This window comes from Nannobrachium achirus (assembly GCF_963921795.1).
Source record: "Nannobrachium achirus genome assembly, chromosome: 9".
NCBI classification, from domain to species: Eukaryota; Metazoa; Chordata; class Actinopteri; order Myctophiformes; family Myctophidae; genus Nannobrachium; species Nannobrachium achirus.
The window spans coordinates 41,807,697-41,813,216 of NC_137818.1; positions in this window are offsets into that span (position 1 = coordinate 41,807,697).

The following is a 5,520-nucleotide window of genomic DNA, read 5'->3' on the forward strand; positions in this document are numbered from 1 at the left end:
GTTGTTCTTTCTGCAGTGTGTTAGTATTCCGCTGGAGTCGTCGTTTGGCTGTTTCTTTGGTCGGTTACCGGGGCAGCCGAGTGTTGTTCTCCGCGTATGCCTTGAGACTTTTGGGCCATCAGCGTGGGTTCTGCTCCCATGATGGATCACCTGCAGACACAATGCAGGGGTCCTGACCCAAAGGGGTGCCCGGCTACGTCCTAATTAACTTTATACCAATTAATCTACAGGATTGTGGCCTGTTCTGTCACCTCTGCCTGTTTTTCTAAGGGGCCTCCATCGGTCAGCGCCCGTGGAAGAAACGTGACAGGAATGAGTCTGGTGGTAATCTAATCGTGATAATGGATTCAAACGAGAGGAGGCCGACAAGGGAAATGTTGGGAGGTCATTCACTGATTTGGATATTATCGTGACAGGAACTGCACTTAGAATGTTTCTTTGTAAATGCTTAGAATGTTTCTGGAACCACACACAGTGTGTGATGTTTAACTCTGAGAGTGTACATTTGGAACCAAATTTAAGGGTCAAATTTGGTTCTATTTGTACACTCTCATCATAGCTACAAATGGCTAAATGAACGCAGGTTCGTTTGGATAACAAGGCCAGAATGCATCTCTCTCCCCTAATGATTAATTCATTGAGATTATGTAACAGACAGAGAACCAATGGAACAAAATGATGTAGCCGTTTGTATTGAGCCCTCAAATTAGAACGTAGTATTGGTTGCTAACTATATCCAATGGAAAACCCCTGTTGGCTACTTGGCTTGTAAACATGGATATTGTAAATATAGATCTGTAGAGGGAGTGATTACATGGCTGCCCTACACACTATTGAAAGCTGAAGATTATCTGAAAATTATGCTCTTGAAGAAGAGAGGATTCATCATGGTGTAAATGTGTAAAAATGTATTTTAACCATGGTTTGGAAGTTGAGTTCAGTTATTAGTGTGACTCCACCACACATGTGACACTAAATGCTAAACATAAATTAGACATAACGGATACTATATAACACTATACGGTCGAAATATTCACGTTTTCTTTTACAAAATGAAGCCTGTATAGGTACTTTTTTTACACTTTCGTTGTAAAACTAAAGGCCAGTCCACAGCAATGCAACTCCTTGCAACCATTATCCCCACATGGCACCGGTCTGCAACTGGCCAGTCCAGACCGCTGCTATCTATAAAATGGTTTTGTTGCATTGGTGTGGACTGGCCTTAACATGCAGGATTTTATTCTGTATCTTTCTGTAATTTTATACTTCTGACGTTTGTATGCACATGTTATTTTACTTTCACGAACAAATATGTCAATAAAGGATCAATCAATCAATCAATCAAAAGCAGTAGATTACAAATGGTCTGAGTCCTACTGTAAGTGCAATAGTTCCCAGCAGGAAAACGTGTGGAAGACATGTGGCCGAAGTCTGCTCAAGCTAAACACTATAGAGTTGACTTTATGATACCAGCAGTCATTATCACTCCTGTCAGTTGGTAGGCAAACAAAGTCTCTGCCACACAGGATGTTTGTGCACGTGTAGGCGTACAAAAACCAACAAACTGGATTTCGACAACATGTACAGTACATACACAGCAAACACTCACATGCCATCAGCAGACACACCGACCTGTCATAATGACTGCAGGCATAGAGTTTATATTGGATGTTGATAATACTATTATTTTTTCAATGTGTCATCAGTTCAAGTTAAGACTTGACTGACTGCATTCAGTCATGCTGTTGGTTGGAAAGAACACTCAGTCCTAATCCAGTCCTTGGGCACTTGCACCCTCCTCACCATAGACACGCGCGCGCGCGTGCGCAGTTGCGCACACACACACACACACACACACACACACACACACACACACACACATGCACACAATATCAAACTTTGGAAAAGAAGCAGGAATTCTCAGAGAGGAATGCTCTCATATCCTGGTTCCAAACAGGTGACCAGAAGGGCGCTCAAAAATAAAGAGGAACAGAGGGTGGAGGAAGAAAAGAGGGAATTGCCCTGAGGTTGTCTGAGTGAATTCATATTTTGCCACGTTATTGCTTCACATCAAACCCTCCATGATGAAACGCATCACACTGGAATGGTTACAGCGAGATGAAGATGTGTCATGTACATATCGGGTAACAGTTAACACTGCTAGCAAGTCTGATGTTAGATAATTATTCATTCTCATCTATTTCTCAATATGTTGAAAAAAAAAGTAAAGTAGGATATGACAAACATCTTGGCCAGCTCTCAAATAATACAGAAAAGGCATTTACGGTAAATTTGGCAATTATTTGTCTGGGAGTATAGCATAGAGTGTGTGCTCCATGCTTTCTAGTTGTTTATCTTCGCTTTTGCATCTCAGTGTCTGGAGGGAAAATATATGTCTTCCAGAGAAGATGGATGATGGAATTGTCCCTCATTCATAATCAGTCATTCAACGTGTGGGTTATTTAGGTGGGTGAATGACTGATCATTTTTCCCTCGCTTACTAATAAACTGTTGCCCTGTTCTCCAGTCTGAACGCAGGTGATCTCATCTCGCCATGATAACTTCGCCCAGTTTCCTTCCGACTATTTTCCTTTTCCTTTGTACCTCTCATTTCGGCCCCTCCCAACTATCTCACTCTGTATTCCCTGTCTCCTGTAGTCCTACTTATGATATCTGTTTATCCTCTGTTCACAGCAGCATTGTAGGTAAAAGTGTGTTATAATTTCAAGCAGGATTGTGTGATGTTTGTTATAACAATACAAAACATTAATACCAATGGATCTCCTCAATCTTTCTTTCTTTCCTTGGTATCCAATATTCAATGTAGAATTCAGTCTTCTTCAATATTTATATATTGATTCTTAAACAACAGATTGAATGACTTGCCAAAGCACTAACATTGAAAGACAAATTGTAAGTTAAGGAATTATAGGAATTACTGTAACAGCATCTCATGGTGTGTTGCTTATATTAGGTAGCAGACAATGCCTTGAACCACTTCAGTCTATGAATTAAACATGAGGGAAGATGATCAAACCACAGGGGACACAGATCTCTGTCATCTTTAACTGAGTAGCCTACAACAAACTGCCTTTAACACACTCACTTAGCAGACACGTTGACAGGACACGTCTAAAGAAGAATTGGGGGAAAAGATGGCCGTTTAAAGATCCACTGTTCAGACAGTGACACAACTCCACACCTAGTATCTCTGCCAAGTCACGACACTGACATCAGCAAACCCTGGATACGCAGGTGGCTGAACCTGAAGCCTCTCTTTACCATCTTCATGCATCTGACCGATCTGCAGTCTACAGGTAGAGATGTGACCAGGTCAGGTCAAGTAGACCTTCCCTCTTCCTATGGGATGTTGCCGCCAGCCTCAGTCTCCAGGCTCTCGGTAGCTGGGGGAGGTGAAGCTGACTTGGCCTCTATATAGTATGTGTGGAGGTCTGAACGTCAGTGAACTAAATACCTCTGTGTCACATAGACCCTGTAAGCATGTATTGATTTAACAAGGCCAATGCCTTTTGGGATCGTTAGCCGTTGGGGTCCCATGCCCCTCCGGTTATGCAATGCCCGTTGTACCCATTTTACGTGTTGTCAGAGTAGTGCAATTTCCATTATCATATCATATCATATCATAGACTTAGCCAGTCCATGACCTCGGGAGAGTGTTTTTTGCAGGTTGTTCAGTCCGAGTGTATCAAAAAGGCAACTGGGTTTAGGCAGACCGAAGCTTGTGATTGGCTGCGCGGAAGTGACGAAAGTCTGGGGGACGGAGATACACCTAAACCTAACCTCAGTAAAACTAACGCTGGTGAATGCTAACCTGCCGACGCCGGTGAATGCTAACCTGGTGAAATGCTAACCTGCCGACGCTGGTGAATGCTAACCAGGTGAATGTTAAACTGGTCGGACCAACGGTGCTTAACCCAGTTGCTTTTGTGATACACTTGGACTTAAAGACCTGCAAAAAATACTCTCCCCCATGACTTCATTACTATGGCGTCATATTGATGACATCAGTGATCTCCATATATGTGTGCATAAAAGGGAAATAGACAGACACAGACAGCCTATTAGAATTTTTGGTTCAGGACAAACTGACTTCCCACAGCCCACTCTCTGGTTTTTCAGCAATACACACTAAACATTTAAGTCCACCGGTTGGATGGTGCTTGAGTTATGCAGGGAAAAGGGACAGATAGACACAGACAAATAGTGTATGTTCAGTTTGTGTCTAGTAACTACCCTGTACTGGCGCCCGTCATAACATCCTTAATCCACTGGCCAGCCTAGTGCACAAAACTATACTTTGAGTAATGCTGCTCTGGGGTCTGATAAAGTATGTGCTGTACAGGCTTTGTGCTTGCGGAAAATTCATCTTTAATATTCTGTTTTTATCAACTTACCACAGAATGCTCCAGAATCAATCGAGTCATTTATTGGCAAAGCATGTTGAACCTATTTCAGGAGGACAAGGATATGCAATGCATCTCACATCAATGTCAGTCTGTCCTATAGCAGCATTCAGAAGGCATCTTTAGCACTGCTGAAAACGAAGTGCAAAATGGTATGGAGATAGATGTGTTGCAATATTCATGAGCAAATAGATTTGATTTGCACACTTGTATCTATCTATCTCCATACAACAAACGGCTGCCTTGCAGTGCGTGTGTGTGTGTGTGTGTGTGTGTGTGTGTGTGTGTGTGTGTGTGTGTGTGTGTGTGTGTGTGTGTGTGTGTGTGTGTGTGTGTGTGTGTGTGTGTGTGTGTGTGTGTGTGTGTGTGTGTGTGTGTGCAGTATTGTGTGTGCGTTTGCAGCCTACCCATCAGCTGCTGTGTTTTGAGTGGTCAGATGAGTGGGCCGTGTGCATTTTCAGAGCATGTTTATTTGAATGATCCATCAATCGATTATATTCTGGCTTGGATCATCACATCAGACCTAGGTGCCTACTGCCTAGACCGCTGGATCACTGCCCAGGTCAACACAAGCTTTTCTTTCAGACCTCTGGTTTGTGACTATATGGTCTCTGCTGCATCTGCAATTTGCATCTCCTTTTCTTCTCGTTCCACAGGAAAAGCACCTCTGCAAGCCCACGTTGGTGTGGTCCCACAGGACAGCATGCTCTTCAACAACATCTGGTACAACATTCACAATGGCCTTAACTCTGCCTCAGAGTCAGACTTCAAGGTGGAGCATTCTGCCATAACTACTTACATCCACGGTAAGATCATGGCCTTCCCGAGGTTAATGCACACACCACACATGTCAACATGTTGTCTTTTTAGAGTCTCGCTTAAAACATCGTATTGTACCGTCTGTCCGTCTCTATTGTACAATTTAGGTTTTAGCTTAGCATCAGTGTGTTGTAATATTTACCTGTTCAGACATTTATGTTGTTGTGCATTTACATGCCATGATGCCACACTCATGTTTAGGGGTATGCCTCTGATGTCTGCAAACTGAGTCTACCGGTACATTGTCCTTCTATTAGGTCACAATATCCAGATAGAT